Source organism: Convolutriloba macropyga, chromosome 5 (assembly GCF_964194025.1).
Source record: "Convolutriloba macropyga chromosome 5, txConMacr16.3, whole genome shotgun sequence".
Taxonomy (NCBI): Eukaryota; Metazoa; Xenacoelomorpha; order Acoela; family Convolutidae; genus Convolutriloba; species Convolutriloba macropyga.
The window spans coordinates 51297480-51310939 of NC_134472.1; the positions used below are offsets into that span (position 1 = coordinate 51297480).

The 13460-nt window shown below is 38.5% G+C and overlaps 2 protein-coding genes across 2 annotated transcripts in view; one reads left to right on the top strand and one right to left on the bottom strand.

Moving 5' to 3' along the window:
• LOC142339444 (uncharacterized) overlaps positions 1-13460 on the bottom strand; it is a 512010-nt gene that overhangs the window by 419625 nt on the left and 78925 nt on the right. The gene's annotated exons all lie outside the window — the stretch shown is intronic.
• The window catches only part of LOC142340079 (uncharacterized), a 29060-nt gene continuing 19362 nt past the window's right edge, over positions 3763-13460 (top strand). Inside the window, exon 1 of the mRNA XM_075390493.1 lies at positions 3763-4443. The gene's annotated coding sequence lies outside the window, so the exon portion shown is untranslated. The remainder of the gene's footprint in view (positions 4444-13460) is intronic.

Here is a 13460-nt window from a genome sequence, read left to right on the forward strand (position 1 = left end):
AGAATTAAGATTTCTTCAAGAAACTATATATCTAAAAACGTTGAGTTCAAGAATTAAGACAAGCGGTAAAGAAAGAATGCTTAAGTGAGCGACCGATTTTCACTGCTCATTTCACTGCGCTTTATCATGAGTTTTGGTTTCATCAATGCTTTTTTTTACTCAAGCATGTAACGATTTCTGTTGACAAACTAAATTTACTTAGATGAGTTTTCTTCAATCTTTAAATCAGCCAATTGTAAAGACGTTTGCTGCGTTCCTTGATACTGATATGCACAGCTTGAGCTCTTGCCCAGTGAATCGGGAGTTTTCTTACGTCGTATAAATCTAATAAGGAGCATGGAAAAATAAACAATCGAAAAACAATCGCACAGATTTTTTTCAAAAAATGCACTCTGATCAGCGGGACTTCAATGGAATTGAGGGCTGGTCTTCGATCTCAATTATTCGTTTAACGCGCGTCCTCAGTCTGATAAAAGAAGATTCTCAAATTGTTGGTAAACATTTCTAGTCCATATATAAAAACCAGTGGATTAAACGTTTAGTTACCGAAATAAACATAAGAAACTTGCAAAATTTAGCTCAAGGAAATCAACCTTTTCATTAACTTTGACGCAAATCTGGAGATTGTAGCTAACGCTAGCTGATCAGATTTATAGTGCGTTTATTAATTTTAGCCCGTTTTATAAAATATATGAGCCCAATTGAAAAATTTTAGTTAATTTGTCATCCCCAATTCAATCCTAGTAACTTTTATCTTGTAAGATCTGATGAGAATAAGTTTTGTAGTCTTATCAGATCCGATAAAAATGATATATCACTGTGCACCTTTCTAAAAAAAACTCCTCGAAAGATAATTGTAAGATCTTGCACGATAATCTCTGATCGTGGGTACTGGTATCCCAGGTTGAGGTCGCGCTCGAAATCGCCTCTGATCAGACCATCCCAGACAAGTGTGACCTCTGATCAGACCGTCCCAGACCGAAGTGATCTCTGATCAGACGAGTGTGCGCTCGAAGATCGTTGTGTGCTCGAAGTGCGCTCGAATCCGCCTCTGATCAGACTGAAGTGCGCTCGAAATAGCCTATGATCAGACTAAAGTGCGCTCGAAATCACCTCTGATCAGACAAAAGTGCGCTCGAAATCTCCTCTGATCAGACAAAAGTGCGCTCGAAGTTGCCTCTGTTTGGACTAAAGTGCGTTTAAAATAGTTCGATCAGAGAATGATTTTGAACATGAACAAATCTCTCAATATCGTTATAATATATTCATTTCATGAAAATCCATATTATCAATCTTATATTCAACTAACAAAAAACCGATCCTAACAGTATTGCTAATGAAATTAAAACCAAAAAAATGCTCAAAAAATTATTGAAAATGCCATTTATTTATGCTTTTAACTGAATAAATGAATTTAGACAGCTTTGCATAAAAACGTCTTGATCGATTTTGATTCAAAATCTTTTCTTGAGGGGACCGGCAGTTGCTATCAGCTGGACCCCTTGATTCTGATCAAACCCATCTGATTTTCAGATGGAGTTCGGATCAGAATGGTGCTTTATTATTGACTCTTACCAGAGACAACAAATGTCAGTAAAAAAAAAGCAAAAGAAAACTTGAAAAATATTCGCTCGACTTGGTCTCTGGTCAGACTAGTGTGCGCTCGAATCGGCCTCTGATCAGACTAGTGTGCGCTTGAAACTGCCTCTGATCAGACCGTCCCAAAACAAAGTGACCTCTGATCAGACCGTACCAGACCAAAGTGGCCTCTGATCAGGCATGTTCCAGACCATTGTCCAGACAAAAGTGCGCTCGAAGCCTTTTCCAGACCATCTAATTCGAGCGCACCTTGAACAAGTGTGCGCTCGAAGATGGTCTGATCAGAGCTCAATTCAGTCTGGCCACCTCGACCTGGGATCTGCTTCACCTTTTCTCCCTATCGTTGACCGACTGCTTCCCTTGCCTGCCAGAATGCTTTCACTAGTTGCTCTTTCTGTCGGTACTTTCTGCTCAAGAGAACATACTCCAGTGACTCCACTCAAAATTTAAATCCCGGAATTTTCGATCAATCCTGCTGTCCAATGGAGATCACATAATTGGTAATTGGTACTTGATAATTGGTGCTCTGAAAAAATTCCATTTTTGCTAGTTGCATTGCGCCGCAGGTATTGCATCTAACCGCAATATTGTGCATCGGGCAAGGACAAGCTAGAACATGTATTTCATTCCATTGTTGAGTATTTTCAGATCACTGATCTGATTGTTTTTTGTCCACATCAACTTTGCATAGGTTCAGACATCAACTTCAGAAAAGACCCAAAACGTTCTAGTGGGGAGGTCAATATTGACCAAAACAACACGGTCGAGTACTCTGTAAATGTCGAGTAAAAACTCTTTCATGGGTCCAGTAAAGGTCTTTTCAAAGCCATTTAAAGTCAAGCATGGTGTTTTCATGGGCCTTTTGGGTCGAGCATGGTGTCTTCATATGTCAAGTAAAAATGTTCCTTTAGACATTTCGAGTCGCGCGTAGTTTTTTTGTAGGCTTTTTTGGTCAAAATTGTCTTTTCATAGTCAAGCAATGTTTTTTCATGGGTCGAGAAATTGATTTGATGGGTCTAGCCATAAAAATTCATCGGTCGAACAAGGTCATTAAATAGGCTGAACACAAATCTTTCCATAAGCCTGCTTTCTTGCAAATTCAGGATTTTTTCCTCCTACCAAAAATGTTTCCTCCTTCATACATACAGAAGCAGCAACGGAGCAGGACTACATAGCATTGCATCACTGCAGTCCAACTTCAAGCACAGTTGGAAACTGCCAAAGGAAAAAAGTTTTTATGATAAAGCAGCTATTGCAGCTGGAATTTAATGCCATATTATTTGATTGAACGAAAATGGGTAGTTTAATTGTAGTGGTTTTCTTACCATTAGTCATGACAAAAATGTGGCGTTATTCAACTGTTTTCTATTCCAAAATTTTGTTTTGTTGTTTTTCTTTTAAAAAATGCAATGCAGATTATTGGTTGATTGGTGGTTCTCTCGAATTTCAAAAGACGAAGTAGAATGTTTGCAGACTAATTTATAAGCAATAGTGAGCATTAAAACTGGATGTAAAATTTTCCAGGCAGAAATGCAGACTCGTGAAAAGACTTTTGCTGATAATTTGACAATCGATCGACTCAAAAAATGTTTTAACTGAACAACCAGCATCGACTCCACACTAAATAATAATAAATCCAAAAACACCATTTTTTATCATGGGTGCAAGTTTTCACATGTTTTTCAATTGTAAACTTATGAACTTTGATAACAAAAAGTTCGCGCGGGCCAAAAAATATGGTAGTTTATTGTCAGTAATAACTCCTGTTATACGTGAGTATATTGAACAGAGATTTTGCTCAAGTCCTCTAAAATTTTCTCGTCCTCGTAGCTGTTTGCTGACCTGAGGAAACTGAGATACTATATTTTCAAAATGGGAAATGATCATAGTTCAAAATTAATACAGACTTTCTCTGCGCACCGATACTTCATGTGTAGTTCATTGCACGCAACGTTGTACAGCATACGTCATACCACCATTTGCTAATAATGAGTCCTCTTTTTCTGCTCGAAAAAGCTGCTCATATCACTTCTGTTGTTTTACAGCAATTTTGTTGAGCTTTTAACTGATAATTTTGTTTTGGCGGCAATTCTGGCGCAAGGTTTTTGCTTGATTAACTTCTAAGCAAACACAATCTAAGAAGAGAAACAGAGCGCTCTACCTCTAATCAAATAAAAAATACTCTGCTACAGCTTTTCTATTCATTACCAAAAATACTCTGTAGCTGTTTTTGAACAAAATGATGTCCTGATTTTATTTGCATAATCGTGTGATACAAAATCATAAGCAAAACAAAAACTTCGTCGGAAAGTCAAAAATTGGACGTTTTCTAAGTGTGCGCGGTGTCATCATCATATAAATAGCTAAGAGCTAATTTGCTCAATAAACGAAAATTTTAGATTACGTTGTAATAAATAAGATTAAGAGAAAAAGCCGAAAAAAATAGGAAACTTTTGCAGAATGAGCAACAGCGCCGAAGAAAACTACGAAGAAACCACTTCTGATTCGAACGCGACCCAATTTTTGCATCCTAATGAAAGGGTTGATCCTCACAATTTGTTCAATATGGCCGCGAGAGATTCCAGTTTGATTGACAGCAGAATTTCGACCGGATCCAGAACTTCCAGTGTCCCAGCAAACAATCCAGATGATCGGAGTGGCCTCAAAGTTTTGAACTGTATAGATTGTACTGTTGTAGTCGGATCACCAATTGAGAGCCCTGCTGTCCATGGACGTGAGAATGGATCTACAAGGGGAGGCATTTTTGAAAAGAAAACGACACCTCCAACAAAGTTTACAAGTTACTCCTCCTCGCAAAATCATCAAAAGTTTCTAAAAAATGAGGTATGAGTAAAAACGACCTTTAATAAGGGTTTTGCAAATAATTGAAACCTGTTCCTTTTATCTTCTCGAACCGTTTTGAAAAAGAATTTGTTATGATTGATCGGAAAGGAGCATTGTTAGTATGATATCCCATATGTAACATTACCCCGCAAAACGTACTTTTATCGAGTAACTGTCACCAAACGTGTCTGCAAATTAATGGAAGTGACAGTAATGAAAATTAATTCAACCTTGGTCAAACATTGAATATAACCATAGTTGGTTGGAGTGGAATATATTGAATTCCATTCCAATCAGCTATGAGTACAAAAATTTCAAGGTAATAATTTTTTCCAACGGCAACATTTTCTTTTGGTTTTGTGGAAATAGTTCAAAAGGTGCGCCCTGTTTTTACCAATAGTGTGTTCACTGACAAAAACAACCCTACACTATTCATTCTTTTTCCAATTATATGGAACAAACGGAAGTTTCACAACTAAAGTTTATGCAAAATTGGTCTTCTGAAGACTTCGATTAGGAGATAATAAAACATAGAACTAATTGCTACCCGGAGGTTGGTCGCAGAGCAAATCAGCGCTGAATCAGTCTAAAGACATTTTGTTTTTTTTTAGGATGGCCATTACTCTGTTCATGTCACAATTTACACAGGCCAGTCTGATTTTTGAGTAAAATTTACTTCATGAAAAATAATATGTTCAGCTTAACTCCCGCCAACAAGGTTTGCTTTATATGCGATTCGAACTTCCGCGTGGGTACTTGTAACATTTATTTTGCGCAGCAAGTCGTAACCACTGAGCTAAATGGGCTTTGTTTTAATTGCCTACACACCAGCTTAAATATAAACAATGCGTATACTACTATAGTAACTACTAGTTATAAGCTACAAAAGTATGACATTACTCTGCTCAGACTTAATTTTGGGGTATGAGTAATTTTTAGACTATACAGGATAAGTTTAGCCTGGGCGAACTCTATGACCTCAATATAATCATGATGAAGAAATACTGCACATAAAGAAACTTAAAATATTCTGGAGATACAATGTTTCAGAACTGAATTAAGTTTTTACTCTTGAAATGTGCTGGTTCAGCGCTGAAAAGCTCTGCGACTCAAGTCCGGGTAAATGCCACGTCGTGGCTTCTCTTCATCAACAAAACGCTTTCAATTTTATTCATTTTCAAATCTCGGAGGACTAAATCATTTTTTAAGGCAAAAAAACTACAGGATAGAAAACAAATGATATGGCGGCAAAAAACCCAATTTCCTAGAAATTGCTAAAAATTGATGGTTTGATTTTTACAAAAATCTCAAAAAACATTTGCAGTCCAATCATAGCTTTAACTGGTGTGAGATATTTATAGCTCACAGCAGCTAAATTCAAAGTACACCACAGGATAAATTGGTCATTCAGTACGAAGTATACAAAGGAAGAGAAGAAAAAATTCTGTAAAAATCTGACCTACTTACATGCGGCAAGCTCTCTCCAGAACTTAAAGCTAACGTCTCACGAAACAAACGGATTCTGTAAACCTTCACTATCCAGAAAATCCCGTCGCTTGCCTCAAACTTGACGTTAGTTAATTTTTGGAGATAGATAAGTTTACTTCGCGCCCATTAATAACTATAATCTGTCCACAGATCCCTTAAAACAGTGAAAAAAAAAACCTTTTTGGGGTCTCTCTATTATAAAATTGAAACTAAATTTCTTTCATAGACAAATATGAACAATTTCAACACAAGATTAAAATGGTCATCCGAATCACAAGATTTTTGAAAATCAAAGTAAGTAATGTTGTTAACTACACTCAAATTTTGCAGTAAAATTGTTAATTGTGCTGTAGTGAACTGTTCAGAACGAAAAAAAATGCTGCAGCAGGTTGAATGTATGCTCCTATTTTAAATCGAAATACACATTTTAAATCGAAATTAACATAATCCTGCTAATTTTTGACATCTTCTTGGGCACCCTTCTGGTGCATAGGCCTCAGAGGTGAAAACTTTGTTAAATTAGGCCAAGTTATTGACATCCTAACAATAATAATCAATAGGTAGACCAGATGAGGCAATATTCAAAATATGAGGCAGGACATTTTAGGCAGCAGATTAACAATCGAGAATCTTCAGAAGTTATGAAGCGAATTTACTGACGGAAAAGCTGACGTTAGAAATTAAAACTGCGTTAAGCAAAATTAAAACCGAATTCAAAAACCAGTTGATATACTGAAGTGAATAAGCTACTTAGCAAATTGGCCTTTACCAAATTACCTGATGATGAGGAAAACTTTAGCTTGTACGCAGTTTCTCTGTTTACATTTTTCTAAGAACAAACACTTCTTTTATTGAGAATTTGCTTGTTTTCTGCGAACGAAAAGTGTCTGTCAGTTTTGATTAAACCTGCCAATTTTTTAACTATTATGCACTTTGAAATATTTTTCCTTTTTTTTGTCCAGTTGGCCGCTTGTTCAAACATTGCAATGTGTTCGACACAAAAAACTGCTCTTCGTTGAGACCTTTTCTCTTTTGTGAAATGAAGCTAACATACAGGATTAAAGTCGACAAAAAGGTAACTTTCTTTAACCAAAAATCATGTAAACGATAAACACTTCCCAAACATTGTTGCCTCAACTAAAATAAACGACTACTGCTTTTAGCAGCATTTTTAACTTAATTTCTAAAAACTATGGTATAATTGTCCAAAGTTTTCGGAGACGCTGAACCACAGCCACAATTTTCTGAAGATCAAAAAACAATATGGAGTTGATGTGAAAGTTTGAGAGTGGCTATGTTGGTAAATTGATTCAGCAAAATTTCTTCAAAAATAGGATCAGCTAACAATTGTTCATCTGTGAGTCATATACATGAGAAGGATTTTTGCCACCCAATTGAACTCATTGCAGATGTGCTAAACTAGATGAACCGAAAAATTTGGTCAATTCACTTAAAAGTCCCAGTTTCTTAAATTGGGAGGGCTAACAAAAAATCTGGCCATTGAGATGGTAACCAAGACGGCATAAAAACAACAGAAAAAAAGTATTTTTGAAAAAACCTATATTTGAAATATTGAAATTGACTGATAAGACACTAAAGCTGAAGTCAACATTTTCAAGTGCAATTAGTAGCCCGCCTCTATTATTAGGGGCCACTCTGTATGATCAACACTAACAAAGACGCTCCAGAAAAACAGGAACTGATATTAGAAATTATTTCAGTAGGCCTCTTTTGGTGAGACAAACAATAAAACAATTGTCGAGAAACAAATCATTAGCAAATTCTAAACCTAGTGAAATCACACTTTGAACCTAAAATTTTGCCCTAAAATTTAAAGGTCTTTTATAACCAGGCAATCATTTCGCCTCAGAAACTTGGCTGTTTTTAACCTTGAAAACAGAATCGGTTACCAAACTTCAAAATCGCGTATGTTGCGGCTGCTCAAGAATCTCAGCGGGACCGATATATCACAGCCTGGTTCTCGAGTTTTACGCCGGCCTGGTTCTTCACTGAATCCAATTGTCTAATGATCTCACAGAAATAATTAGTCGCACGGACGTTTTAAAGGACTGTAGCATTAATTTTGTTGATTGAAGTTAAGAAAATCTATAGTGATAATCTATGTTCACTCTCGTGCTGCTGAATTATGTAAGGCTTCAACCAGTAGCTAGTATTGTTGCTAAATTCTCGTCAAGTAAGCTCAACTAACTTAAAACTCGCAAAATTTTAAAATCTATCAAAACTTAGTAAAAAGAGCTAAAGTTGATAAAGAATCAAATTTTAGTCTAATCTGAAAACACAATGCTCTTGGAAACAGTTTCTAATGGTTCCAAATACAATTCGGTTTTACTATTCAAACAATTGAGCTAAAGTCAATAACCAAAAACATATCATTTATAACATCATCACTACCTGTTTCTAATTGGTTAATCAAGAAAGTGATATAGATCTCTGTTTACATAGTAAATGTCAAATTACTGCAATATCTACTTTTATTGACATTAGCGCGGATGTTTATTACGTAGCTCTAAACATCTCGAATGTACAAAACTTGACTTTTAAGGAGTACCTAAAATATCATAAAATAAACAACTTAGGAAATTTAACAATAACTGAAAAAATATCGAAAAATGCCAATTTTGCACTATATAAAAGCTAATAGCCACACTTGTGTGACCGATGCAATAACGTTCGTTGAATCCCTGAGTAGCTTAGAGGTTACCCTAACTGTGTGCAATAACCTCCGGTTGCTCAGGTTTTCTCTTCAAAAAATTGGGAAGTGTACAAAATTTCGGTCCCAAAAATTTCAGTTTTGACTATTTTCGAGTTTTGACGAATTCTAAGTTTTTTCAGTTTCAAACGTTTTTTCTTGCTGTCTGATGGCATTTGTTGCTGATTTGAAGTGGTGCCAACATTGCCGGCCCTGTTTTCGATCTCGGAAACACCATCGTTGCCTGTGAAGATCTCAACAATTCATCCCAATTTGTACTCACAGCGTTTAACAGAGTCATCTAATAGCCAAAATAACTCGCCTTCTTTCAGGTTTTGCATATGTTCTTTTGACCATCTTTGGTTCCATCGTGGAAGGTATTCCAGATTTCATCTTTTCCATATCATACCGGCATATGCTTGGCCCAATTTGAAGGATTTTCTCAGGTCATGGTAGCGTTCAATGGATGGCATGAATGGTGTACTTGCGTTTTCCCGTTCTAACGAGAAACGGTTTGGTGTGAGTGCGCTCAAATCACCAGGGTCATAACTTAGTGCTGTACGGGATCTTGCGTTGAGTGTTTGCCCTACAAAACATATTGTAAAATTGAGTACCTCGTCGGTGAGGTTTATGTTGTCCAAGATTGCAATCATGACTTTCTTACAATTTTGATTCAGTCTTGCCCAGATTCCACCAAAGTGTGGAGCTCCAGGGGGATTGAATTTCTAAACAATCTTTTTTTTGCGCGCAGTCATTTTCAATCTCAGCTTTGTTTCATGCGTCCATAAACGATTTCAGCTCATTAGATGCTCCAACGAATTTTGTTCCGTTGTGACTGATGATGGTGTTCGGGTAGCCACGTCTTTCAAAGAACCTTGTCACTGCCGCTAGACATGACTCGGTGTCCATTGATTGTGCCACTTCGATGTGTTCTGCTCTAGTTGTTAAACAAGTGAAGAGGCAGCACCATCTCTTCCACGTACATCGTAGAAACTGGACGCCGGTATGAGCGAATGAGAACACAAGTTCATCAAGTCGTTGTCTGGGTAGATCCCCCATCGGTGGATGAATTGGGTTGCAGGTTTCTGCGCCAACATTTGACACATCTTGACTTGCTTTTCCTTAATGAGTTTCTAAATCCAACAATGCAGAACTCTTGTTGAAGAATGTTTCTCACATACTCTGTGTCCTCGTGTAGGTTGTCACAATGCGCTCTCTCCGACAGAAGTTGTACGACTGGATGTTCTGCTGGCAACAAAATTGGATGCTTTGCATGTTAATCGCGATTCAAATGTTTCAGTCGACCTTTCACTCGAATAGTTCCGTCTTTCTCTTTGAATGGTGACAATTTGACAAAGTTCAATGTTTTTGAGGTTTTTTTTTGCTGTTTGCTATCAACTTTGAAACATTTGGGAAGCTTTCGGTTTGAACAAATCGAAACAAAATATGTTATGCTTGATGGATTTCGTCTGCTTTGAGGGGCCCCTTCTGATTCCTCTTGAGCCTCATGCAATAGGCAATGAAGTTTCTAATTTGGTTGAATCTACTGTATCGTCTCCAGTCGAATATTTGGTCTAGTTCAGTTTCTGGGGCTACAGTACTAGTAATTTGCTCAACTTCAGCTTCGTTCACATGGCGCAACGGCTTCGAGCACTTTTCTTCATCTGAGTGGAGTCATGCCGGCCTGTTTAACCACCCGGACTCCTTCGGCCTTCAATGGACATCCCTCTTGTGCCAATATCTGCTGAGGTTTTTGATGCTTTTGAAATGTTTCCATTGATCCAGGGAAGAGTTTTCCAGTATTTCTGCTGCACGGTTGGCAACAGACGCTTGCTGTTTCTTGTGAGCGGAATATAACAACTGTAAGACCGTAGATGAATCGGTCCAATGATAAATTTTGTCAATTTTTTCATCATGATCCCTTAATATTTGCCTACTGAGACGAACTCCGTACACTGCGGCTTGAAGTTCTAACTTTGGAATCGTCGTGTGTCTGATAGGTGCTACATGGCATTTTCCAATCACATAGGTGAGATTCCAAGTTGCCTCGTCTAGCAGCTGTCTGGGTTGAACACTGCTGAGACAAAAGATAGCACAATTCTCTTGAGTTATTTTTGCTGGAAATTTTTGCTCAGTTCCACTACGGACCATGAGATTATCCGTGTCTACATTCCAGTTCAGTCAAAAGATTGATGGTAATTGAGGCCCAGCCTCGAAAATTTTCACTGAAAAGTTTCGTTGATCTGTTTACCTCTGGGATTTGTGCCTTGACTTCTTCGTCACTCGTAATCTATTTAGTCAAATTGAATCCACCTTTGCTGAGGATCTCTCTGACTTTCTGGTAAATTTTGATCGCTTCTTGTGATGTTCTGACTGACTTGAGGAAGTCGTCCATGTAGAAGTTTCTCTGGACAGCTTTGACAAGATTTTGTTCGTCTTTCGTGTTAACTTTCGCCACTTGATGCATAAGGTAAAGCAGAGCTCTTAGCCGCAAAAAAGTGTCATGTATACTCGTAGACTTCTATCGTCTGCTCTGGATCATTTTGCCGGAGAAATTGTAGCAATGGCTGTCATCGCTTGGGACAGCATCTTGAAGAAACATTACCTCTATGTCGGCTGAAAGTGCTATTTCTCGGAAGTGAAAATTGATTCCGATCAGACACTGCAGCAAATTTGGTCCAGATAGAAGTTTGTCATTAAGCGTTAAACCTTGGTTCTTTGCTGCTGCATTGCGCACTCTCCTTAGTTTCTTTGGTTTATGTGGGTTGTTGACACAGGAGTATGTGGCAAGAACCATTGAAGCTTGTCTTTCGTTTCGTTCAGTTCAACGTTTTCAACTCTGCGGATATAACCAGCTTTGACGACAGTGTCAATGGTCTCCAGATAACGCTTACGTAACGTATCATCTTTCTGTAGGCGCCGTTCTTGGGACTTGAGTTGAACCATATCAGAAGTAGAAGTTAATTGGTAATTTCAGTTCATTTTCTCGCCACAGAAGTCCAAATTCGTATCTTTCTTGAACCTAGTTGTTTGCTCCAATGTTTTGATTGCTCTCTGCTCATCCTTTGAATGACCGGTGACATCACACTTTGAGGCGTAGGATTCGATATCCCACCATTTACACAACTGGCTTGCTAATTTGTCCTCTGACACTGAGGTTAATGTTGCAACAAGAGTTGCTGCTTGCTTTGCTGTAGGGGACCACTTATGGCTCATCCTATTTTTGATTTGATTTAACCCCCATGGTGCGGTTCTATCGTCTGAATTCTTGAATTCTAATGGGCGACGGATGTCGTAGCAGTCTTGTCCAAGAAATACTTGAACTTCGTTTCGCATGTAGCTCTGATGTGGCAAGTTCTTCAGATGTGGGTTCCATTCACCAGTTTTTTTGCACTACAGGGAAACCTACTTGTGTGATCATTGTTGCTACTGCTGTCGTAGTATCTGAGGCACCTGTTGCAGCCTATTTCTTTTAGAAGTCGCTGTGGAAAAGTTTGTTGTGTTGTCGTCCAAAATTTGGCACACTGTAGGTTCTTTTTTTGCAATCCTTTGACCAATGGCCAGGTCTCAGGCAATTGAAACACATTTTGAATTTATGCACATATTCTCGTCGCTCGTTCAGCTACATTGATTTAAATTTCTCACAACTCCAGATTGCGTGCTGTCCATCTTTGAAAGGACATTCTGAATTCATTGGTTTACTAGAATCACCAGCGTTGGAGGTGAAAGTACTTTTTTTGGTTTCTCGCGGCTGTGAAACTTGGAGTTTGTCTGGGCTAACAAATCTTCATGTATGAAAGCAGTTGATTCTAACCAGTCTTTCAATATAATCAAGTTTGCTGCTATTAGTCGATGACCCTGTAAGTTTCGTAGCCACTGCCCTTTCAGTTGCGAAGGAAAGTTTTCTGCTTGCTGAACTCAAAACTCCCTCATATTCCAGGTCAAGCTGAAATGCAAGCCGAGTGAGGTGCAGGCTGAAATTCAGGCCGAGTCTGACCAGTGAGGCTAATCTTCGGATACTGTATCTTCTCAGTATCGCTCAGCCGCTTTTGATGCACAATGACATCGAAAAATTCGGCCCACTCGGGCTACTCCAAGAGGTCTAGTGGGAACTCCGTCAGTTTGAGTTTTGGTAACCCTCTCGGATCACCAATTGCTTGGTAAATTATTGTGGGGTAGCTTGGCTTACTGTTGTTTGGTTTTGGTTTTCCACCAAACTTGCGATAGTTGTGCTTGGGACTCTGGCTTCTCTGCCTGTTTTGGAACGCTGTTTCTTCTTGTTGCTGGAACGTCGTCTCTGACAAAAACGTCTGTGGTTCTGTTACCCTAACTGATTTAGGGATTTCTGGTTTCTTGAGAATACTCCAATCTTGCAGTTGCGTTGAGAAAAAGCTTGCACCCGGTTGGAACAGCGGAATTATTTTCGGATTGGCACTAAAACGATTATCACTTCTGTTCTGTGTGACATTCCTAGCAGGGACGATTACAGCAGTTGGAGATAGTGACCGACTAGGGCCAGAGTGTTGAGTCACTGACTTTGCCCTGCCTGCCGTTTTCTCTAGATTGCATCTTGATCCCACATTTTGCAATTCGTCTGCCTGAGAACCAGATGCTCAAGAACTTTTTTGGTCAATTGAATTTCCATGCGCCTTTGCTCTTTGTCGGCTTCAGCTTTCTTTTTTTCGTTTTCAAGCTCTCGTTCATGTTGTCGAAAACGTAGCTCGTCTTTTCGTTGTTGCAATTCTTCTTTTTGCCGAAGAAGTTCCATTTCCTCACGCTCCTGCTCTAACTCCAAATGTCAATCTTGCAGTCGTTGCTC